The sequence below is a fragment of the Rhinoderma darwinii genome, chromosome 8 (assembly GCF_050947455.1).
Source record: "Rhinoderma darwinii isolate aRhiDar2 chromosome 8, aRhiDar2.hap1, whole genome shotgun sequence".
Classification (NCBI taxonomy): Eukaryota; Metazoa; Chordata; class Amphibia; order Anura; family Rhinodermatidae; genus Rhinoderma; species Rhinoderma darwinii.
The window spans coordinates 84,942,057-84,967,343 of record NC_134694.1 but is presented as its reverse complement, the minus strand read 5'-3'; the positions used below and the strand labels follow the sequence as shown (position 1 = coordinate 84,967,343).

The 25,287-nt window shown below is 41.4% G+C and overlaps 1 protein-coding gene across 1 annotated transcript in view; it reads right to left on the bottom strand.

Annotated features, from left to right (window-relative positions):
- The window catches only part of IL1RAPL2 (interleukin 1 receptor accessory protein like 2), a 708,817-nt gene extending 684,542 nt beyond the window's left edge, over nucleotides 1-24,275 (bottom strand). The window contains exon 1 of the mRNA XM_075834359.1: nucleotides 23,939-24,275. The gene's annotated coding sequence lies outside the window, so the exon portion shown is untranslated. The remainder of the gene's footprint in view (nucleotides 1-23,938) is intronic.
- Nucleotides 24,276-25,287: the final 1,012 nt, after the last annotated feature.

Sequence of the window (25,287 nt, the reverse complement as noted above, 5' to 3'; positions counted from 1 at the left end):
GCCCACATCACAAAACAAAGGTTATATTTGAAGAACAACAAACAAAGACAAGATAGCAGCGACCTGGTGATTATTTCTTAGGGAGTGAAGAATAGCCTTGATGCCAAAGAAACACTTAGGCTGGGTTCACACCAGCATGTTACGTCCGTAATGGACGGAACGTATTTCGGCCGCAAGTCCCGGACCGAACACACTGCAGGGAGCCGGGCTCCTAGCATCATAGTTATGTACGATGCTAGGAGTCCCTACCTCTCCGTGGACTACTGTCCCGTACTGAAAACATGAGTACAATAGGGGACAGTTGTCCTGCAGCGAGGCAGGGACTCCTAGCATCGTACATAACTATGATGCTAGGAGCCCGGCTCCCTGCAGTGTGTTCGGTCCGGGACTTGTGGCCGAAATACGTTACGTCCATTACGGACGTAACATGCTCGTATGAACCCAGCCTAAAGTTTAAAAAAAAATAAAATGCTAGGAACGATATCCTTGTCCTCCTTGATCCTGTTGCATATCAAATTGCAATCTTCAATGCATCCTTTTTATTTACCCTCCTTTTTCCCAAATCTAAGATAAAACACTCCAGCAGCCAAGGAGATATCTGATAGGTTATTGCTACAAATGGCTCTAGCTAAGCCTAGATTGCCAATAATAAAGTTAAGATTCTAGTTTGAGCTAAAGCAAGCTGAAGTGGGAGCTGCATAGATTTTCAGTTCCTACTTCAGCCTTTGTAAAGAAGTGGATGGGGGCAAGCGGGGTACAAGCTGTGATCCTACACCTGTCCCTGTGTGGCTTTAGATGCCCTGGGGATTTGGAGCTTAGAAAACAGATATTTGGTCTCTTCAGTTATGGTGATTTTGTGAAGATATTTGCATGTAGAAATAGGCATAAGTGGCATATATAAACTTACACATCTCCACTTCATGAAGTTTTATTTTTAGGAGGTATTGTGCATTTAATTTTCTCCTTTTTTAATAAAAATTACACTTTGACACTAACCTGCATGATGTCAGTGATGCTGAGTGGCATTGTGACAATGTAGCAGGTGTCTTTCAGAAAATATATGGGTATGGGGGTTCAGTATAATTTTTATTTTAGAACACCGGTTTTTATTTTCAGAAGTGCTAACATTTTCCTGGTTACCAAAGATGTAAAATGTAATTGAAAGTAAACGGGTTAATAATAGGTTGGCTGGAATGTAGTAGAAACGACTCCAATGCTCTGAAAGTTTCGCCTCTCCTTTCTCCTGTGCCAGGAACCCCTCTTTTCTTCTAGCCCCGGCTCAACGGATCTGGCCTGGCTCTCCTGCTCTCCACTGCGGGAGCGTCTAGTTGCCACAGCAACTAGAGCTACCATCTGGCAATCAATCACCCAGATTAGACTCATCTAAAAGAAACCTCGGCCATGTCTCCATGCCTACAGATCAAGGTACATCCTTGCCTCACTATTGCTCCTATTATTATTATTGACTGTTCCGGACTCTTCACCCTCACCTAGGCCTTGTTCCTGGATTAAGCTCCTGTCTTACGCTTAGGTTTTGTTGACCGGTTCCTGTGATTCTTCTCCTTGTATCGACCCCTGGCCCAACTCTGCACTATGGTTCTGTTTCATCACCCGGCTTGCTACATCCTAACTGATAATCTGTTGACGCCCAACTGCGTTCCTGACTTCACTTCAAGTTCTTGCTACAACACACCTGCCATTGATCGTTGACTAGTCTGGGGGCTGCAACCCTGAAATTTGACTAGGAAATAACATACCTTCTTGCAAGGTTTAAGGGTAAAGAACAGGGAGATTCCTTAGACTCCGCACTCCAGTCTAGCCAGCACAATACAAACTGTGGCTTAGGGGATCCACTTCTCCAGTGAGAAACATAACAGAAAGCAGATGACACCAACGAATACTGGGCCACAGCTCTTTGTAGAAGTCCCATCCAACACACCAGTCGTACCAGGTAGAAAATCAGGGTGTAACAGTCCCCTGTGATTCTGACAGATTTCAATAAGACAGTGTTTCAGGAGCCTGAAACCTTATTGTATTTCTGGTATTCTTTTTATCTGCATGACATTAAAATAATTTAAATAGTAAACAGATATATTTTGGTGTATTCAGAGGTTGAGGTCATCGCATGGCTTTTTGCCATGATTTTGCACAAATTGCGGCAGAAGCCACGGTATGACTGCAAGGTGTGTGTATACCCCCTTCCACAGAAATCGGCTCAGAATAGTTATAATTTGCAACAAGGCACAAAGTTGTGGCACAGCGCCCATCAAAATCACTTTCCAGATTAGTCAAATATTAAACAAGTTCATGCTAAATTGATCAAATTGTAGATTTTAAACACTTTCCATTACATTTATCTGAATAATAACAAATTTTACAGTTGAGTTGTTATTGCCTTAGCAAGCCTAGTTTACAGCTGGTTAACTTAGAAATAAAAGCAGCTAGATACATTTGCTCTGGAATTCGGGTTAAAACCAAAGAGCACATTTTAGGAAACTCGATAAGTCAGAAAGTATGAGAACTCATGAAGTACTTTGTAATTTCTGCGCTGAAATAGCTGAGTCCAGAAAGCACTATGAGTGCCCTCTAGTGGCATAACATGTATATAACAGGTCAGCTTGGAGAAACGACTATCACCATTCAATATAGATGAACAGCGCTCCTAAAAGCAGATTAGATAGATTTATGAAAATCTTTATGTATTGTTTCATAACTTAATGTATGTTCATTAAATATTGCTTCTTAACAAGCACATAGACCAGTCAGTACATTCTCACTATAATACTGCAGAATATGTTGGAGCTACAGATGTAACAGGGATGAATTTGTTATTTTAAAGCGCTCATCATGATGTGTTTTATGATTGAACCTAAATCTTTCTTCTTTCAGTTACTTCTGTGCACATGCAAAAAAGAAAATCATTTAAAAAAGGGGTTGTCTGTGTAATGGCAGAGCCATGCACAGAAGGATGTATGAAGATCCACGGAGTGCGCTGCATTTGACGAAGCATGCCACATATATTTTTCATAAGAAATATGACCCAAAAAATATCTGCATACCTCTGTATTAAATTTGAGGCATACAGAAGCATATTAGGGCCTCATCCACGTCCTGGAGGTTGTACGGACATGTAACATGGCCATGTGCATAAGGCCTAAGGTTCTGTTTCCACAGGGGTCATGGGTTTGGTTATAAAATGGCTCAAAACTGACCTGTCAGATCGGTCATGGACCCTGTAAAAAAAAACAAAAAAAAAAAACAGCCCATGATGCCAGTGTGAACAGAGCCTTAGACTACACTATGTAGTCTCCTGCTCCGGACCCCATTATATTAGCCAAAGGTCTCTGGAAGACCTGACACATATGTGGCCAATCTATTTATTTTTTAATCAGACCATTTTTATTGAGCATGCAATACACAGCATGAAATAGTCATGTCGAACGTGTCTTACCATTACAAAAAAACAATAGAGTAACACAAGTGATCAAACCTCCTCTCCCTCCCAGTGTCCGGCCTTACCAGAGTGCAATGTTCAAGCGACAATAATTCTATCTTCCATATCTTTTCTTAGGGCACCAAGCCCATCTGGCCCATGGATTTGAATGAACACGCACCGGGGGCTTCCCCCAGCAATAACAGTCAATTATGTGTGGGGGAGGGGAGTCCAGCTAAACACCCAAAAGGATCATTTCATTGTCAGGAAACTTATAGCAACTCATTCTTCAAATAGGAAACCCCATTGTGTCCTTCAAGACACAGCACATGCAAAACATAAATATATACAGTATATATACAAATCATAGAATATATCCTGCAGGACCTGGTACCTGCTCCGACTAAATGGTGTTATCTTCAGAAAAAGGGGAATTATGAATAGGTATAAATGCATTATTGTTTTTATAGCCCTGATAGTCTATGATTCAATTACACATTAATGGTGGGTCTAACTTTTAGAGTATTAGGCTCCGGCTTTCATTGTCAATTTATCATATAACTAATGCGGCCATTGATCGCTAACTCCACCTGACACGATGAACAGCTAATTAAACCGATTCCAAAGCTTCTGTGAGTGGCTCCGGCAGTCAATAAATTCAATTCACCAATTCTACAATCAAATTCATTTGTTCAGGCTCCTTCCTTGTTAAAGAGTAAAGCAGAACTACAACAATCAATACTTCCCTGATAAATAACACTAAACACGTCGTGCAGGAAGGAATCCCGGCCACGCACAAACCTCTAAACACCATGAACTAACAGCAACTTGACTTCTTGACTTCAACTTCCGAGGCTACAACCTGGAGCTTTTACAGCACAAGTAAACCAAACTAATGTCACATCTAGATTCCTGTAAATAGTTAATAAATTAGATCTCCTACGGAACAGAGCATATCTACGTTAGGGTCTCAATAGTGAAATCATTTCGGTAACATCGGAAAACTTATTCCACCTCCAGGAAACCCATATGGCCTTGTTCACACAGTGCAGATTTGCTGCAGATTTTGAATGTATTTTTTAAGCCAAAACCAGGAACGGAATCTAAACAGAAGAAATATAGAAAGTAAGGCATTATATAGCTCTGCTCTGCTCTCCTGGATCTAATTCCGGTTTTGTCTTAAAAACATATGCAAAATCTGCAGCAAATCTGCACTGGGTAAACATTTCATTCCTACCTCTAAGGCCACCTGCACACGTGATAGAAATGCTGTGGAATGCCCATTCCAAAAATTCTGCAGCGGAATACAGTAAAAGCCATGTAGATAAAATTTCAGCAAATCTCATCTGCATGCTACAGAATTTTTAAGCATTGAAATTGACCTGCGGTGCGGATTTTAAAATCTGCACCATCTCAATGTTTGTTGCTGATTTTCACCACTTAATAAATCCGCCACGTGTGTGGGTACCCATTAATGTTTGATGTGGTAAAACTTTTAAGAACTGTCTTTCTTGCCAAGACTTGCTGACTCCTTTGCCTATCCCGAGTGAAGCATCTATGAGCAGGTTTAAATCAGTTTATCATTCTTGCTGTGAAAGTAACAGCTCTTGCTGCTTTCCACCTTGTGTAAGGCAGTCAAGAAGTGACTGCGCAAGCAGGGGTTACAGTTGGGAGAGCTGGTGTTCGGAGAGAAGAGGGGGTGGAAACTAGGGATATTTATAAGAGGGGTAGGCAGGATAGCTATTTTATGGCTAGAAAAATTATCCTGCATTTCTTATTTTTGTGACCTACAACTATCCGAAGAATACGTACCTATTTTCCACCAGGTAACATATCCAGGTGGAGAATAAATGGGGAGGTCGTTGTGCATCTGTATGGCTCTCTCAATTTAAGTATATGGGAGATATAGAAAACAAAGAACTCCTGTGGATAAGCCAAAATGTCAAAGATGGGAAAACCCCTTAAATATTTTATTTATTAGGGTAAGTTTTATGGAACAATATGGAATAGGGACAGACAACAATGGACCTATGTTATGCATGAACATTATAGAGCCATTGTTTTCTATAGGAGAACCTGATAGAGCATGGAGGTAAACCGGGGGTTACTAGTGGTCATGGGGAGTCACAGCCGACTAACACATCTAGGTGGAGAATGAATGGAGAAATGAGAAATTCTCAGCTGTTTCCGTAACCCCCATAAAACTAAATGGAGAGAGCCGCGCATATGCAGGATGCACGGGAATCGGGGACCACTATTCTCCACATAGGTGCGGATTTCAGAGGTGGGACCCACTCATGGATATGCCTTGATTGTGAATCGAGTTGGGAGTACTACTTTAAGGAGTCAGCTTAAGAAACAGATTAATACCAAATTCAGCTCTGCTACATATGTATGAATGTGTTGTATGTCATAAAATAGAATGTCAGAGAAATGGCGGGTTATAACTTGCCTCAAATCTGTGAACAAATTACACAATTGTCTGGGAAGCAGATCCATATTTTCAATCTTTATGACAAAGTGACAATTAAGAAAACTCATAAGAGCGCACATGAATGACCGGCTGCAGCATCCTAGTTGCTCAAGGGACAGGGACAGTGTCACAAAGCGCATTCTATGAGCACACAGAAGGCTATAATACTGAGGAATAGAGAAAACGAAGGGTTTCATCAATGTTCCAATTTCTGCAATGAACACCATAGGTTCATGCCTCATGGTGGAAGTTCACTTAGCTGGAGCGCTACATGTGATCAGTTCTTTTAACCATATTTTTAATAAGGTTTAGAATCCCTTTAAATGAATATTTATTTTCCCAGAAAAGAGGAAAATTATAAATACAAAATGTAATTTTAGCGTTGCAACGGGCAGAATGCAAAATATATTTGTAGTGACTTAATACACTACATGGACCAAAGTATTGGGACACCTACAGAAGCTTTTATGACATCCCATTCTAATTCCATAATATGTAGTTGGCCCTCCTTTGCAGCTAAAACAGCTTCCACTCTTCCGTGAAGACTTTCTACAAGATTTTGGAGTATCTGTGAAAATTGTTGCCAATTCATACAGAAGAACATTTGTGAGGTCAGACACCGATGTTGGATGAGAGGGCCTGGCTCGCAATCTCTGTTCTAGTTCATCCCAAAAGGTGTTCAATGGAGTTGAGGTCAGGGCTCTGTGCGGGCCAGTCAAGTTCTTCCACACCAAACTCACCCACCCATGTCTTCATGGACCTTGCTTTGAGCACTGGGGCAGTCATGCAGGAACAGAAAATGGCCGAACCCCAAACTGTTCCCGCAAAGCTAGAAGCATAAAATTGTACAAAATGTCTTGGTATGCCGAAGCATTAAGATTTCCCTTCACTGGAACTAAGGGTCTAGGTCAATCCCTAAAAAACAACCCCATAGCATTATCCCTCCTCCACCAAACTTTACAGTTGGCACAATGCAGTCAGGCAGGTAACGTTCTCTTGACATTCCTCAAACCCAGAATCGTCCATCAGACTGTCAGACTAAAGTGTGATTCATCACTCCACAGAACAGGTTTCCACTACTCCAGAGTCCAGTGGCGCTGTGCTTTACACCACTCCATTCCCCGCTAGGCATTGTACATAGTAATGTGAGGCTTGCATTCAGCTGCTTGGTCATGGAAACCCATGCCATGAAGCTCCCGGCACACAGCTTATGTGCTGATGTTTATGCCAGAGGAGGTTTAAACTGTTGAGTTATTGAGTCAGCAGAGCGTTGGCGACTTTTATGCCCTATGTACTTCAGCGACCCTGCTCTGTAACTTTACGTCGTCTGCTACTTCATGGCCGAGCTGCTGTGGTCCCCAAATACTTCCACTTTGCAATAATACCACTCACAGTTGATCCTGGACTATAGTTACATAGTACAGTTGAAAAAAGGCATGTGCATCAAGTTCAACCAAGGTATGGGAAAAGGGAAGGGAAACATTTCTACACATAGGAGCGAATATTTTTTTGTTCTAGGAAATTATCTAAGCCTTTTTTAAAGCCATCTACTGTCCCTGCTGTGACGGCTCCTGTGGTAGACTATGCCATAGATTCACAGTTCTCACAGTAAAGAAGGCTTGTCGCCTCTGCAGGATGAACCTTTTTTTCTCCAGACGGAGGGAGTACCCCCTTGTTATTTGAGGGGGTTTTACATGGAACAGGATTTTACCATATTTTTTTTATGTGCCATTCATATATTTATATAAGTTAATCTTCTCCCCCTTAGTCGTCTTTTTTCAAGGCTAAATAGGTTTAGTTATTTTAAGCTTTCCTCATAACTTAGATTCTCCATGCCCCTTATTAGCTTCGCTGCTCTTCTTTGTATTTTTTCATCCTTTCTATGAACTGGAGCCCAGAACAGAACTGCATATTCTAGATGAGGCCTCACTAATGCTTTGTAAAGTGGTAATATTACATCCCTGTCCTGTGACTCCATGCCTCTCAATACACGACAATATCTTGCTGGCCTTTGAAGCAGCTGATTGACATTGCATACTGTTATTTAGTTTATGATTTACAAATACACCCAGATCCTTCTCAACAAGTGACTCCCCCAGTGTAGCTCCCCCTAGGACATATGATGCATGCAGGTTGTTGGTACCCAGATGCATAACTTTACATTTATCTACATTTAACTTCATTTGCCAACTGGATGCCCAAACACTTAGTTTGTTTAAATCTGCCTGCAATTCACGAACATCTTCCATAGACTGATCTATATTACATAGCTTGGGGTCATCTGCAAAAATAGAAATAGTGCTATTAAGCCCATCCTCTATATCATTAATAAATAAGTTGAATAATAGTGGTCCCAGCACGGAATCCTGGGGTACACCACTTATTACCGGGGACCATTCAGAGTAGGAATCATTGACCACAACTCTCTGGATACGGGCCTCGAGCCAACTCTCAATCCAATTACAAACGATACTTTCTAAACCTATAGTCTATAATTTACCCATTAGACGTCTATGAGGGTCAGTGTCAAATGACATTGCAAAGTCCAAAAACACTATCCACAGTGGCCCCTCTGTCTAGGCTTCTGCTCACCTCTTCATAAAAACAAAATCAGGTTGATCTAACTTCTGTCCTTAGTAAAACCGTGTTGGCTGTCACTTATAATACAATTTTTTGTCACATAATCCTGTATGTAGTCCCTCAATAACCCCTCAAACATTTTCCCCATGATGGATGTTAAGCTTACTGGTCTAGAATTACCCGGGGAAGATCTAGAGCCTTTTTTGAAAATAGGCACCACATTTGCCCTGCGCCAGTCCCTTGGCACTATACCAGTCACTAGAGAATCTCTAAATATTATGAAGAGGGGGACAGAAATAACTGAACTAAGCTCTTTTAGAACTTAGGAGGAAAGAAATTTTGAACTGACTTGCAACGGTGGCATCCTATTACAGTACTACTCTGGAATTCAGTGAGCTCTTTAAAATGTCCCCCACCAGATCGCCAGAACAGAGGTCCTCTGTCCCTTGCTTTGCCCAGCCGCAAAACCCGCTGCCAGGAGGAGAAGAAGTATAGAGCAGTGGTCAAGCATGCACCCTGCTACTCATTTCAAATGCTATGGCACTTACAGAAACGTAGTAACCAGAATAGTCCTTTAAGTGTTAGAATTCTAGCTTCCTGTAGCGCTCACTATGGGAAGCTTAGGAGATTATTGCATACGGTTTGAACTGAATGCATCAAATAAAAATGATATATACTGTAATTAAAATCAGGTTTTTGTTAAAAACATGTGTTATGTGACTATCCGTATAATTAAAAAAAAAATATATAGAAATATTCCAGTATTTACACTGGCCACTAAAGCACACTCAATAGGCGGACACCTGTTTTCTGAAGCTTACTTGTCAGCTTTGATGTGTAGACTGGGACAGGGTCAACAGAGAGTGGGGGATTTAATGACCGCTTTATTGTACTGCTGCAGGACTAGATAAGACAAGATAGCGATCCTATTTGCATTGGATATTCCTACATTGGCCCATCCAGCCCAAGGAACATCAGCAGTGTCAGGACTAGGTCAAGTGTGGGATTGGCACTGGCAGAATATTGCAGCATGCAAGGCAGTAGAGAGGCAGACACTGATATTCAGCAACTGGGCATGCACACACTGCCTGTCTGCACTGCCCCAAAAGTCAAGAGTAGAGATTGGAGGAGGTAAATACACCCTAAACCTGGCCAATATGTTTAGTTGGAAAAGTTGCCTACCCTAGGGAGGGAGTTGTACTCCATTACTTCTTGGAAACTGTAGTAGTCTATGACATTTTTCGTATTCTTAACGCTTGCTCATTGCAGCTACCATAAAGCAAGGACTATACAGGAAGGAAAAGATGGTCTTCAATATGGCCATCTCCAGTATGTTTTGAAAAAAATAAAATAAACAGTTACAAGATAAAAAGGAAAAAAAAATAAAAGATTTTATATAGACTTAAATCTAATTAAACTAAAAATGCAGCCTGCTTCTAAGCTCCCTATAGTGGTGGCCGGCAGCTTTAATTTAACCATTTAGATCTCTGTCGATGCCGAGGAGACATATCTCTGTATTAGAAAAACAGAGCCCCAACCACTTTACAGATATATTAAGAAATGAATCAGCACAGAACTTAGGACGTGAAACATGGTATGAAGATGCAATTCACTGTGAAGTTTTCCCTATTCCACAGAACATAAATTAAACAAGCATTTTGTAATTAAAAAAAAAATTGGTTGACATGGGTAAGGGGAGCCATCGTTGGATAACCGTTCTTCTTCCATTCTAATCTGCATAGACGTCGCAAGGTTTAGAACCATCAAGGAAGGGACTTAATGGGTGGGTTAGGAAGAAGTCTTAAGGATGAGAAATGGTCTAGAAGGTTGGGGCGCAAGGGAGGGGAAAAGAAAGGTGAATTTGAAAAGGTAATATTATAAATAAGATGTGGAAACAAAATAAAGTATGCTTGAAATAGGTTTTCCAAGTATGCACTTGACCTTATTATCTCTCCATAAAACACAAACCTGCAAGATGGATCTTTGTCAATGTAAAAAATAAGACTTCCTTGCCCTATGTTAGATTATATATACCGGCAGCCTTGAACATTTAGAAGTTACAAATCTCTTAAGACACTTGTAAATATCCTTATAATGTATGGCAAGGGGCACATTATGCCATATATGATCTTATAAAATTGCTCTTCAAATTAAATTAAATTCATGATGGATAACAGAGACAATAATATTACGGTTGCCTGCATATTTCCCTTCTATACTGAATCTAGACCTGGTGTTTTTCCCCCTGTAATAAAGTTCTAAATTTGACCAATAGATCTATGACAAACAACACTGAACTCCTTCCCAATGGTAAATTTAATAAAACAAACTGCATTGAGGCTGTCATCCATCAAGCTCTCCATAAAGTCTCTAAAGACCATAGCAAATAAGTGATACCAAGAGGCACCACAACACACTGGGGCCCCAAGTGACCTCTACTCTAATTCATTGTTTAACACCTTCTGTGGCTGAGGCAAATAGTTGTGTCATCAAATTTATGGCAATTCATTTTTATAGAGGAAAGTGCTAAAAAATGAGACAGTAGAAGGTGGCATGCTGTCAGTAGCAGCATTCATTCTAGGATACAAATGTGCCAATTTGCTCAGTGAATCAAGGTCAAGAATCCATGTGAGGCAGGGTAAAAGCAAGATAGACCCAAAAATTGTACCGATATGGCATGACGAACCTTAGAAATAACTAGATTTCTAATTCTCCTTCAACCATAACACACTTACATTATTGATATATTTAGCATGGTGTTTTTTTTTTAAAAAAAATGTCTTTATTAAAAGTAGGATAGGATATTAATACATTTTGGTAATTTTTTTTCCATCTGAGAATAAGCCCACCTTTCCACCATGTTACTTGCTTCAGTCACACCTGTGTAAAATGTCCCTTCTGGAGACTATATATATTGTATCTTCCCAAAAACAGGAGCAATTCCCATCGGAAGATATCAGGCAGATTTCCAAAAGAACTCTGTAGCCAAAGAACCCCTGGAAGGTTAGACTTTGGGAGAGAACATGGTAACTGTATTTTATTGAACAGGGTACAAAGGATGTCGTCAATCAGCCGATGCCTGCTAACAGGGAAGTTGCTGTGAGTTAGTATTGACATAGAGTTCCTGGGTCTTCTGTTGGAATCTTTCCTGGACTTTAAAAGAGACAGCCTTGAACACCATCTGATTTTTGCATTTTTTATTTAACTCGGTCAAATACTCTGATGATTATTTTTTTATATATCTTGATAGCAATCTGTACTCCATTTACTAATACTGAGCTCCAAATCCCCTGAATAAATATAACATTCAATGATAAAATTCTGTCTTCCTGCAGACGCCATACATTGAAGTCAATAATAAAATGGAATTCAGTGAGCTCCTGCGCCCTGTCTATTGGTGGCTACAGGCACACAGAATTTTATCATCTTACGCTATGTCTTAAACATAGGATTTGTAGTTTTATAATAGAAAAACAGAGCTCCGATTCCTAGAAAGATAAATTGTGTAATAAATCAGAACAGAATATTGGACCTAAAAAGGACATGGAGTTAAAAGGTGGAGATTTACTTCAAAAGGGTTTCCCTGGAAGAACAGAAATACAGCTCAATTAACAAGAATGGTGCTATATTGATCAAGACTGGTATAATGAAGAGCAAGTGCTACGGGGATCTTTATAAATAGGGGGATCAGTAAAAAACACTATTCATTTCAATGCAGTTCCACAAAAAAAAAAAATGGCATAATTGCTCTGATAAATCTCTCCCAGTATTGCTGCAATCTGGCCCTGGAGCAATGATCTCAAGGGTAGGATTGTTTACTTGTCTCCTTCATAAACAATGTATGTATACAGCAACAGGGATCTAAGAACGTGGACATAGAATATCTTAGGAAATGTGAGCACATCTTGGTCTCTGCTAATTAAGATGTCTTTATTTTCTGCCAGAGAAACGATTTCATTTGGTTGTTGTTATCTTGCTGCAAACACAGAAATTCAGAAACGCACAATATAGAAATAAATAACTAAAAAAATGATATATAAAAACACAAATAAAAAAAGAGTATGCTTGATTAAAATGCAGGAAGGCTTTCATCTTGCTTTATGAAATGCACATTTTACAAACTCCTTACTGTGTCGCAAGTCAAGTCATTAAATTAAAGACTGACACTGGGATCTATCGGAGTAATTGGTCTGAATGAGGACATGACAAGAAAGAAGGAAATTACAACAATGCCACTTACTGCTGCCAACTCCCCACTGGAATAGGACACAATGTTGTCTTCAGTTCATCCAACATAAAATTCCTATTCAGATAAATAGCATAACGCAGTGGTTTTCAACCTTGGGGTCAGAGGTCCCCAAAACAAAAAAGCAGCAAGATATGTCATTTTTGCAACAGGAATGGCAAAATTATTTCAGCCTGCTCAAAGAGGTTTGTCATGGGGGCAGGCAAAGCAGTGAACAGATTATGGCCAGAATATAGAATGCTTTACCCGCCCCTGAACAAAAGCTTTTTGGGTTAGAATAGGAGTAGGGCTTTCCTGTTAGTGGAACTTTTTTTTTTTTTTCTTCGATCCTTCATGGCAATAAAAGTTTGGGAATTACTGACATCGAGTCTTTCAAAGATGTACCCTAGAACCACTATAAAGATCAGAGAAACTCTAAAAATAAAGTGATTTGAAGATATATTTCGGAGCTAGACCATAGGGCCGTATTCATGGGTTTGTATTTTCTGTTTTGTTTTTTGTTCTAAGAAGTTACTAGAATGTATCCTGGAGAGGAGGTAGAAAGAGAAAGCTTTACTCTGGACAGCAGGATCTGTTCCAACTACTTTACTAAAGAAGAAAAACACAGCATGTGTGAAAATTGTGCATATACAGCAACACATCATGTGAACCTGGCTAAAAAGTATATATGGTAAAATTGGAGGAAATCTGTAATCAATATAAAATCATAAGTAGAAGTGGCCACTGGCTATTTCCCTCACCACTTACTCAATCACATCACCCCAGAACTACATTGGCATGCACTCCTTGGAGGGGGCATGGCCAGTTCTGCACAGTGTGGGCTAGGATTATTTTTCTCTATACATGTCCCTATATAGTGCCCCCACACAGTATAATGCCCCTTTAGTGCCCCCATACAGTATAATAATATAATATATTATAACCCCTTCATGGACACAGTATTTTGTCCTCTAATTGTGCCCACACAGTATTATGCCCCCTAAATGCCACACACAGTATATTGCCCTCTGTAGTATCCCTACACAGTATAATGTCCGCTTAATGGCCCCCACACAGCATAATTCCCCCCTCCCCTGGCTGCCATACACAGCCCCCCCCCCTTGTAGACAGTGCCCCCCTGTAGATTGTGCTATATAGCCTCTCTGTAGACAGTGCCATAATCCCCCACCACCTCCTTATAGTTTGTGCCATACAGCCCCCCACCTCCCCCTTGGAGATAGTGCCCCCAAACAAACAAAACATTTTTACTCACCTACAACGAACTGAGCTGCTCCACGACTGAATCAGTGCCATTTATAGACAGTGACGTCAAGGGCTTCTCCTGGAGTGGAATCCATGGTCACAGAGTCGGCAATGCCGTTGCCGGGGATTCCGCTTCAGGAGTAGCCCCTGATGTCACTGTCCCTATATGGATAGAGACATAAATCACTCCGTCCAGGAGTGGAATCCCCAGCAACCGGGGATTCTGCTCCTTCAGGGATCTACAGTGGTGCTAGTAGATAGCAGAGCAAGGTGATACCTCTCTGCTCTGCTATAGTGGGGTGATACCTCCCTGCTCTGCTATAGTGGCGAAACTACCGCTGTAGCGGCCGCTAGCGGTGCTGCCGGCCATGGGGGCACGGGCGTCCTCATGCCCAGTGTTGCCGCTCGCTAGAAGCCTCTGAAACAAGCAGGGGAAGGGAGCCAGCGCAGCACCCCCTTCTACTTGCTGGAGTGATGCGCCATGGCACAGGTCGCACACCCCTCAGGCCAGCCCTGACCAGGAGGCCAGGCTACAGCCCCAGATATCGAGTTTGAGACATTTCTTGAATGAATAGACAATTTCAGGTCTAGAGGAAAAACAGCTGAACTTTGGAGAAAGAAAAAATAAATAAGAAGCCTACTGCACATGTGAGTTGTGGAGGAATGTAATTTGAGTGTAGTGACTTCCTAGCCAGGCTGGCAGCAGAATATTGTTGATGTTTTCAGCGGAATACAGCAAGGAATATCACACACACACACACACACACACACACACACACACACACACACACACACACACACACAAAATCTGTAATACTGGATAGCTACGGCTTCTTGTAAATGGGGCAATTCCAAGTATGCTATTTTACAGAATTGCCATGTAAGCAACACAGTAAGATATTTGTTTACGTTTCCTGACATGTAGTCCATGACCAAACGTAATAAATCAGTAAAGGAACAGAATATAGACTTTTCATCCCACAGAAGAGATCAGCAAATCATATAATACAGACAACTGGTGCCCTGTAACGGCTCCATACATGCTTTTTTTTTTTTTTGTTACAAAACACATAGGGGCTGATTGACTACTAGGTCTTCATCTAGAAAGTGTCGACAATGCACAATATTTTAGAGCATTTAATTTTAAACTAATTGAATTATTGATGTTTACGTCTCACTAGACATTTGTAAAAAGTGTCTAAAACAGGGGTGTGGCTTTGCAGGAATGAGGCGTGACTCAAAATGCTCCAAAACTAAAGCTAAGCCAACCAAGATTTGGTATGAGGAAGAGAAAAGCGTTTAGAATGTCTACAAGATGCGCCAAATTTATCATACAGCGTGCGCCACTGTGATAAATTTGACACATCTGACTTTCTGGTCTAAATTCATGCTGTCTGAGGGTATGTTCACACGCTTAACAAAAAACTTCTGACAATACGGAACTGTTTTCAAGGGAAGACGGCTCCTAATTTTCAGACATTTTTTAAGCCAATCGCGATTTTCGCTGCGTTTTTACGGCCGTTTTTGGAGCTGTTTTTCTGTAGAGTCAATGAAAAATGGCTCCAAAAACGGCCCAAGAAGTGACATGCACTTCTTTTTCGCGGGCGTCTTGTTACGTGCCTTTTTTGGAAAACGAGGCGTAAAAAAAGCCCCGTTGGAACAGAACGCCGTATTTTCCATTGAAATCAATGGGAAGATGTTCCGATTTTTCAGGCGTTTTTCGAGGCGTAAATGCCCCGAAATACGCCTGAAAAAAAACTCCATGTGAACATACCCTAAATCATAGAGGGCTTAATAAATCTGCCCAAAAATGCAGTACGGTATAGGGAAAATTACTCAGATATTGGAAATATTGACCCAAACCTTTAAATATTGGTTACGTGTGCGGAGCCTATCCAATACATAAAGTGCTGTACATTTAAACAGAATAGCCTCTCATGCAGAGGGATCAATGCTTCAAGTAATACTGGAATTACATTTTTGGTGTTGGGCCCATGTGGTTTACTGGCAGAAAACCTTCAAGACCTGCTGGAAGGGCTCATGAAGACCAGACACTTTTCAGTGACGGAGGAAAATCGTGGAGGGTTATATAAAATAAGCAACTTCTACTGTAACTGCATTAAAAAGAACAGTGAATACTGTAGTGTTCAAGACATACCAAGTGCAACTGGTCCATGAAAGCTTACCACCAGTGAACAACGCCAGGTACAACCGGACATTGATCCGTAGCCCACACCATATCCCCTAACAAGTTACATGTGTGGAATATGGTACATGAAACCATGCAAATTCAGAGTGGCATTCATAGCTGGCATGCCAATCTATTCACCACTGCTAATATTGAAGAGTGTATCCAAATTGACAGCAGCCAAAATAGCCTCAAAGCTCAAATACACTCTGGCGGCCGAAGAGAATTCCGGGCCAAAAAACCGCACCAAATTGTGGTGCAGTTTTTCGGCCAAAATGTCTCCTGCGGAAAACAGAAAAGGAAGAAAAAAAACAAAAAAAACACGTGCACTTAGGGGGGGTTCACACGAACGTGATTTGCGTCCATGCAGCCCGCATGGTTTTCACGCGGCTCGCACTGACCTATGCAAGTCTATGGGGCAGTGCAGACTGTCCGTGAGTTTTGCGCAGCGTTAGTCCGCTGCGTAAAACTCGCGACATGTTCTCTATTTCTGAGTTTTCCGCGGATCACGCACCTATTGAAGTCAATGGATGCGTGAAAATCATGCATGCCCCACGGAAGCACTTCCGTGGGACAAGCGTTATTCGCGCAACAGCAGTAAAAGAATGAATGTAAACAGAAAAGCACCACGTGCTTTTCTTTTTACAAACATCCAAACGGAGTGGCATAATGATGGCGGCTGCGCGAAAAGCACGCAGCCACACATCCATGTGAACAGGGCACACGGAGCTGTCAAGTGCATTTTGCGCGCGCAAAACGCAGCGTATTTTGCGCACGAAAAACATCACGTTCGTCTGAATCAGCCCTTACCCTCTGATATCCTGCAGACTGGCCTCTTGGGATGTCATTTCATCTCATGTGACCGCTGCAGCCTGCCATCCGTTACAGCGGTCACATGGGATGAAACGTTATCCCAGGAGGCCAGCCTGGACAAAGAAGCACGGAATTCGGGGTAAGTATAAGATTTTTTTTTCTTTCCGAGTTGCCATTTTTGCAGTGGAATCGCAGCTTTTCCACTGCAAAAATCGCAACATCTGCTATTTGTTGTAGGTTTTACCTCCCCATTGAATTCAATGGGGAAAACCCGCAACGAAAAAGCAGCGATTACGCACGTACAATGGACATGCTGCAGATTTAAAAAAACGCACCGCAGGTCAATTTCTGAGTGTATTTTCCACTTCTCATTTACGCAATGTGTGGATGAGATTTTTTCAAATCTCATCTACTCGGCTGCTACTGTATTATGCTGCGGATTTTTCGCAACGACATCTGTTGCATAAAATCCACAGTATTTACACTGTGTGTAAACCCGGCCTTAGGGCTTGTCCACACGTTTTTTTACTGTACAATGCAGTCCACTTTCCACAGCAGGAATTGACATGCTGCGGTATGAAAAAGACGCACCACAGGTCAATTTCTGGTCGGAAATTTCACGCAGCGTGTGAATAGGATTTGTTAAATCTCTCCCACTTTGCTGCTACTGTTTTCTGCTGCGTATTTTTCGTCCGAATTGCGCCCGGAAAATACGCAGCAATTCCGCGTTGACAAGCCTTAAGGCCTTATTCACACGGATGTGTCTGTTTTGCGCTCGCAAAAAATGCTGCGTTTTGCGCGTTCAAAAGGTCCGTGTGTCATCAGCATAAGATGCGTGGCTGCATAATTTTCGCGCAGCCGGCATCATGATGACACTCTGGTTTTATGTTGACAAACAGAAAAGCACGTGGTGCTTTTCGGTTTTCATTCATTCTTTTTACTACTGTAGCGCGCATCACGCGCGGCACCCGGAAGTGCTTCCGTGTGCCGTGCGCGATTTGCACGCACCCATTGACTTCAATGGGTGCGTGCTGTGCGAAACACGGGCAAGTATAGGACATGTCGTGAGTTTTACGCAACACACATACGCTGCGTGAAATTCACTGACAGTCTGAACGGCCCCATTCACTAACATAGGTCCGTGAGACGCGCGTGAAAATCACATGCGTAGCACAGACGTATAACACGTTCGTGTGAATAAGGCCTAAGACGGAGTTCCAACACAGCGTAAATACTGCAGAATTTCCGCAATTAAATTCTGTGCGAAGATTCTGGGGTATTTACAGTAGCCGCAAAGGGGATGAGATTTTGAAAATCTCAGGCCCACACCGCAGAAATAATTGCAGAAACGTCATGTGGGTAGAGATCTGCGGTGCAATTTTTAAATCCACAGCATGTCAATTTATGCTGCGTATTCTGTGCGAAAATGCTGCATGTTTGGCCCATAGACTTCAATGGTGAGCAAACATTCTGCACTAAAAATCACAAGGCGAGTTGTGTACCGGTTTGTACAGCGATTCCACAGCGGATTTGCAGTAAAAAAAATTGCAGGTGCACATAAAGTGGCTTCATCCTAAATCTGCAGGTAAAACTGAGGCAAAAGCGGCTGTGTATTTCTGTGACTGATTTACCTGCCTTTTTTTGAGATTCCGCTGCAGATTTTTTGTTACCCTAAGGGCTTATTTACACGAACGTGTAATACGTCCGTGCAACGCGTGTGATTTTCACGCGCCTCGCACGGACCTATGTTAGTCTATGGGGCCTTTCAGACAGTCCGTGATTTTCACGCAGCGTATGTCCGCTGCGTGAAACGCACGACATGTCCTATATTTGTGCGTTGTTCGCGCATCACGCACCCATTGAAGTCAATGGGTGCGTGAAAATCACGCGCAGCACGCGGAAGCAATTCCGTGCTTTTCTGTTTACAAACAGTGTCATAATGATGGCGGCTGCGCAAAAATCACGCAGCCACGCATCATACGGGGATGACACACGGAGCTGTTAAGTAGCTTTTGCATGCGCAAAATGCAGCGTTTTTTTGCGTGCGCAAAATGCACACGCTCGTGTAAATCTAGCTTTAGGCTCTAGCCTATACTGCCAGAATATTGGAGATTTGCAATATAAGGCGGCGTTCACACGTCCCAGATTTGATGCAGATTTTTAGCACAGATTTTACCCTTTGCAATGCAAAAGGGTGAGATCTGCGTCAAAACCGCAACAAAATTTACGTCAAATCAGCGAGGTGTGAACTCAGCCTTGTATTGCAAATCTCCAATATTCTGGCAGTATAGGCAGGCACACTGTGCTTCAGCAGGTTTCAATAAGTACAACACTGGCAGAACTGATTGAACCAAATATAATTGCATTTTTTGCCCGATAACAAATCTGCTTCAAAAGCAGGCCAACAATGGAGACTTGGATAAAATGACTCCTTGTCTTAGCGCCTGGATAAAGTTTGATTTACTTCAGTGTTGTGCACCTCGTAACATTCTTAAATCACAGCAGTTGTGTGTGCAGGGAAGTTAAAATGTCAGCAATCTCAAGAAAAAAACAGAATCTTTCACAGGAAGGCCATAAAAATGAAATACAATAAATAACACTAAATGGATTATGTCCAAACTAGAGGGAAAATAGATATGCTTCAATTGATCAATGCGATTAGACAAATAAATCTGGGCAGGTACAAGCCCAGTAATAACTTAAATGGCACACCCAGCATCAGAGCGGAAGGAAAGGGAATGGACGGTAATATAAGGGTATGTTCACACGGCCAAATTTCAGACGTATACGAGGCGTATTATGCCTCGTTTTACGTCTGAAAATACGGCTCCAATACGTCGGCAAACATCTGCCCATTCATTTGAATGGGTTTGCCGACGTACTGTGCAGACGACCTGTTATTTACGCGTCGTCGTTTGACAGCTGTCAGACGACGCGTAAAAATACAGCCTCGTCAAAAGAAGTGCAAGACACTTCTTTCAGACGTTTTTGGAGCTGTTTTCTCATAGACTCCAATGAAAACAGCTCCAAAAACGGATGTAAAAAACGCCGTGAAAACGGCGCGAAAAACGCAGCGAAAAATGTGAGTTGGTAAAAAAACGTCTGAAAAGCAGGGTCTGTTTTCCCTTGAAAACAGCTCTGGATTTTCAGACGTTTTGGTTGACTACGTGTGAACATACCCTTACATCAAATCTCAGGTGAGTATCCCATTCCAGATTACTAGGGCTGTATTTACAGTCACCGCGTCATGAAGATGCAGATTCAGTTGACACTGGGTATGGGACATACCACAGGCCTACCGGGACAGCAGGACACTGCCCAAAATCCGGGACGTATGCGTTTCGTTCAAATTGCATATTTTGCCAAGAGCTCCAAATTCCCGGAATAGACATGGATTTCAAATATTATATGCCGACTACCTGCAGCCACCACTAGAGGGAGCTTAGGAGCATGTAATTTTACACTGAACTTATTTAGTGTGCAGTACGCGCTCATGCTCCCTCTAGTGGTGGCAGCAGGTAGCCAGAATGTTATCTTTGCAGGGGATTTGGAGCTCTATGTCAGAAAAACAGAGCTCTGATCACTATAAGGATATATAAAAAGAATGAATCAGCGCCCAAAAACAACATGGATGATAAAGTGTAAAGATTCACTTTATATCGGATTAAACATTTTTCTGAAAAGTGTAGATGGGATTCTTAGATCTTTCATGCAGTTTATGCACAACTATTCAGCAATGTCTGAACATACCCTTAAAGGGGTATTGTCATCTCAGACATTTATGGCATATCCACAGCAGCTGCCTCAATAGACAGGGACAATCTTGGGCGACCCCCATTCTAAAGATAAGTGCAGGTCCCAGAGTTGGGACCCACATCTATCAGACATTTATGGCATATCCTGTGGATATGCCATAAATGTCTGAGATTAGAATACCTCTTTAAGGGGGATTCCCCAATCAGCAAGTTCACGCTCCATACTTCTAGTGATGTCAGCATTCGCCCCTGCCGGAAGATTAAATGTGACAGCGGGGCACTGGGTAGTTGGGCAGTTCTTTTTCCAAGGCAATCAAACAATACCAGATGCCTCTACTGCAAAGCCCTTATTATAATACCCAGAACTAGTTACAGGGGTCATCAACAATACAACCTGGTGCTAAAAGGTTAGTTTGGTTCCTATAACTTCATTTAAAGTTGTGAAAGGGATTCTTGATCTTTTATAACTTAATTTAAAGAAGTTGGACCAAAACTTAAATGGACCCATCACCCATGTTATAGATAATGATGAATCCCTGTGAGTGGCACTTTTTGCAAATATAGTACTGTGACGTTTACTGATAGCTGTTAGTAAGGACAATGGTTGCTAATATATAATCTAATAATTGTTACTGATAACTTAAAATAACCGACAATAATGCAAGAGGACCGAAAATATTTTGTTTCAGTCTGTAAATCGTTTAACAATATCCTACTGTACTGAGCGGACACCGTGTCCACAGTTTGGTCTTAGATACATTGCCATATTTGTGGTTATTGGCTTATTTGTTTCTGTGGACACACACACACACACACACACACACACACACACACACACTTCTTTGTTTTAAAAAGGCATGTAATAATCAAGCATTTTTTTTTATGGCATCTTTTGTCATTTTCCTGGTTTTTTTAAGAAGCCTATGGAGCAAAACACCCAAAAAATTAAAAAAAACACCAAAAAAAAAACTACAAAACCTGGGTATGTAGACATTTTCATATCTCACAGTAGATTTTAACCTAACATCTAGTAACAGTATTTTGTTTTAAAAAAAATTTGCAAATAAAAAAAAAAAAGGATCAGAGGGGAACGCAGATCACAACTATCACCTGTCAACTTATCAGTATAGATATTCTCTCGAAAAATGTCGTTGTCTGCCCCACATGTCTTTTGTAAGGGTATGTTCACACGAGGGCGTCCGTAACGGATGAAATTACGGGGATGTTTCAGCCTGAAAACATCCCCGTAATTTCAGCCGTAACGGCATGTGCAGGCGCTTGAACGCCGCGTCCATTACGGCCGTAATTGGCACTGCTATTCATTGGAGTCAATGAATAACGGCTCCAATTACGGCCAAAGAAGTGACAGGTCACTTCTTTGACGCGGGCGTCTATTTACGCACCGTCATTTGACAGCGGCGCGTAAATATACGCCTCGTGTGAACAGACAAACGTCTGCCCATTGCTTTCAATAGGCAGATGTTTGTCAGCGCTATTGAGGCGCTATTTTCGGACGTAATTCGGGGCAAAAACGCCAGAATTACGTCCGTAATTAGTGCGTGTGAACATACCCTAATTGTTAGGCTGGATTCACACGAGCATGTTATGTCCGTAATGGACGGAACGTATTTCGGCTGCTAATCCCGGACCGAACACACTGCAGGGAGTTATGTACGATTCTAGGAGTCCCTGCTTCAGTTTTCAGTACGGGACAGTTGTCCTGCAGCGAGGCAGGGACTCCTAGTGTCATACATAACTATGATACTAGGAGCCCGGCTCCCTGCAGTGTGTTCGATCCGGGACTGCGGCCGAAATACGTTCCGTCCATTACGGACGTAACATGCTCGTGTGAATCCAGCCTTAGGGTATGTTTACAAGCGGCAGATTTGTTGCAGAAATGTCTGCCTGTGACTGTTCCATTAGGGCTTGTCCACACATAACAGAATTGCTGCGTATTTTCCGTAACAGAATTTTGCTGCGTAAAGTTTCAGTCCTGAAACTCACCTGCGGTGCGTATTTTAGATTCCGCAGCATGTCAATGCAGAAAGTGGACTGAATTCTTGCGTTTTTCAGAGAAGACATCAACATCTCACAGACTTGAAAATAATGCAGCAAAATCCACACTATTTTCTGCAGTTAGGAGATCGTGAGGTTTTTCCACAGCGTAATGTCTGCTAGTTTTAGCGGAAATGCTGCAGAAATTTTCTGCAGCAATTCCGTTACGTGTGGACAAGCCCTTAATCTGATTGCAGAAATCCATACACCTGCTGTAAAAACAACACTACGGATTTTCATTCGCAGACGTCCTGCAACAAATCTGCTGCGTGTGAATATACCGTTACAATGTGCAACCCGAAATACTGTGCAGTGTAAAGTGCCACAACAGTTGATAGTACTATAGAAAGAATAACAGCACTTGGTTTCTGTTACTAAAGTGAAGAATACAGGATTACCAATACAAGTATAACCATATTGAATGGCCAGATCATTAAACCATGGAGTCGAAAACTTTCCACAATGATGACAAATATGAAAACAATAAACACAGTATCTACAAATCCTATAATGGGGAAGATGCTGCTTGTACATATTGCCATATCATAATCCGTCCATAACCCTTTTTTTAATATATATATTATAATATTCTTCCCAGATCCCAATTCATAAGAACTTTGTACACAATTTAGTTTGCGCTCTACCATATAATTTACACCACGTTCAGTATTTTCTAGGAGCCTCACAGACATTTATTGCTCATAACTTGTCATTGCTGAATCGGGCACAATTACTATCAATCAAAATTGGAAAAGATGTCAATAAATAAATTGTTGGAATGACTTCTACCTCTCCAGGGATCGCATCTGATCATTTTCTAGCATTATTACAACTTTTTGGTCAAAGGGTGTAAAAAATGATTACTCCTCTAGCCTGCCTCCATCATTAACCCCCTCACTGCTTTATAACTCATGACCAGGCAGATACAATAAAGCACTGACAGCAGATACACACAAGACTGTGATAATGGCTACATATAAATCAAGCATAAAACACTTAAGAATAAACTTGTGTCATTTCCATTGCACCATATCAATAACCAGTATTTTAGAAATAGAGGTGAAACTTGAACAATAAACATACAGAAAAGAAAGCTACTGTTATGTCAACAATCTGCAATAAGTGTCAGTGTTTGTAAATAGCAGAATCTTACCTAAATCTTCCATGTACTGGGCTGAAGTGAACTAACACTCCAGCAATCCCACACATTTGCTTATAGTTCCTTTCCAGATCTTTTGTATGAGGCAGCAATGGATATTTCTTGTTAATTCCCTGTCACACAACCTGTGTAACTTTTGCATCCAGTTATAAAGTCTTCTCCCCTTGACAACTCTGTATATTATCCAAGTCACACAGCAAATGTTGCTGTTTTAAAGCCACATTAATCCGGAGTAGCAGCAAACCATGACCCATGTCCCTGAGAAGTCAACTCAAATACTTGATCTCAGTGAAAATGAGGGGGGTCCAGACCTGCATCAGTCAATGCACAGGGATGTCATGGGTGTACCCTGCAGACACGTGTTGGCTTGTAAATCCCCCTGATAAAGTGTAATAAGGTTGAGCTCTGAATGCACATTCCACATAGCAGAGAAGATCCAGGAGTTGGGGGGCTGCAGATCACTCCATGCTGGGGAAGGTGCTGAGGTCCCAGGCACAGCTGCTACTGCTGCTGTATTGATGATAGTGGGAGCTGCAGACTGCTGCCTTCTTCTAGTGCAGGCGCTCTGTTCCCCTGCCTGATGGACAAGCTGCCTGCAGTCCAATGCTGAGCACAGAGGGGAGGGCTCAATATGCTTCATATACTCACATTCTGCTTAAAGTTACAGTGACATATTGCTGCAATCATCCCAGTGACACACAGGTCTGGTATAGCTAATAGATTAGCATTAGTGATCATCAGTCAGTATCATGCAATGTTACTAATTCTCACAGTTTATTTTATAATATATCAAATCATAGTGGTGATCGGTGGTGGTTCTTCTAGAATGCATGCACTTAGCATGAGATAGAAGTGCACAGTGAGGGACTGAACTGTTACATATGATTGTATGATTTCAGAGAGGTCAGCAATGCAATGGGCTCTTTAAAATATTAACAAAATCTAGTTCAGACCTGTTTCTAGCACTGCATATAATAAATAAATAAAAAAGGAGAAAAAAATATATAGCTATATATAATTTTATATATATTTATGTATATCAATAATCATATCTATCTATGTATAAATATATATATACACACATAGATAGGTATTGGGGTACTAAGAGTGCAAGAGATAAAGGTTAAGAATATATCCGGGAATTGCTTGAACGCCAATTCCATAATATAGGGTGATTTTCTGTATAATTTCCTCCATGGCTCAGTCTCCTGACTACAGGCTGTTTTATTATATTTCCAGATTATAAGATACTGTATATAGACGTGTCTTCTATAGATTGTTCATGAATTTTGAGGGCAACAAATGGCAATCTGAGTGTGTATTAGAGGAGCACTCATGTTGCT